The sequence below is a fragment of the Antrostomus carolinensis genome, unplaced genomic scaffold (genome assembly GCF_000700745.2).
Source record: "Antrostomus carolinensis isolate BGI_N321 unplaced genomic scaffold, ASM70074v2 scaffold35579, whole genome shotgun sequence".
In the NCBI taxonomy this organism is placed as follows: domain Eukaryota; kingdom Metazoa; phylum Chordata; class Aves; order Caprimulgiformes; family Caprimulgidae; genus Antrostomus; species Antrostomus carolinensis.
This window is the reverse complement of record NW_010338518.1, coordinates 898-2,004: the sequence shown is the minus strand read 5'-3', so window position 1 is coordinate 2,004 and position 1,107 is coordinate 898.

Sequence of the window (1,107 nt, the reverse complement as noted above, 5' to 3'; positions counted from 1 at the left end):
GGAGCGTGGGTGACAGCCACAGGCACACTGCGCTGCCAGGCTGGGCTGAACCAGGCTGCTGCCTCCTGTTGCGTGGCCCTGGCAGCGGCTGGAGGGCGGTCTGGGGTCCTTGACCTCCAGCGTTGTGCCAGGGGAGCAGCCGGGGCTGAGAGCCGGGCTGCAGGGGCCCTTCGGAATCTGGTGTGTGCAGTGCTCAGGTTAAGCACGAAGAGAGAGAGAGAGCTGTTTGTTGATCTCGGTGCTTGGGGCGAGTGCCTTCCCTTCCCCGCTCCAGCCTGTGCGTGAGTTTTGTTTTTCTTCACCCTGCATAAAAAATCTGCCATCTTCCCTTAGGACAGGCTCCTGCTGGTCTGGGTTTGCCTTCCTAATGTTTCCCAGTCTTGCTCCACTGCTGAGGTCTGACCTTCGTCTCCTGCTCCAGAGAGAGTCCTTTTAAATCTTGCGAGCTGATCAATGAGCAGAACATTGTGATGAACTGAAGGAAGTACCGTGCACCCAGTAGCCCTGGATGGCCTCCAGCTCCCATCTCTGCTGCTTTGCTCTCGTCTGGCTGTACCAGGGCAGGTGCCTGCTAGATGTGCTGTGCATCGACACTGAGAGGATCCATTTCCAGCACTGCCCAGTCTGGTGTGTCATTCCTGTGTACTGACAGTTTTGCCTTCCCCTGTACACAGTGTTTATGTATCTGCTGTTTCCCTAAGGTGAAGCTCTCCAAATAGAGTGTTTATTACTACTTTTGGGTGCTGTCTCTCTGCCATGGCCCTTCCTGGGATTTTGCCATACTTCAAAGCAAAGAACAGGATGCAGACACCTTTGAAATATTTGGGAGGGATGGGAGGTTTATGTCCCCATCTGTCCTCCTCAAGGCCCTGCTGTCATCCCGTGGCACCCTGAGGTTCAGACGAAGCCGGTAAGTGCTTTCCTCTGTGCTGCTCTGGCAAGTCAGCTTTGCCTTGGGCACGCCACAGTCACCAAGGGGAAGACAGGACAGTCCGGGCTGGGAGACTGCTGGCACTTCTGCAAGCTGATGTACAGCTTGTGCCGAAAACATCCGTGACTGCCGGAGGACGCTGGGCTGTTCCCTGGCACTGCCGTGGCAGCACAGGA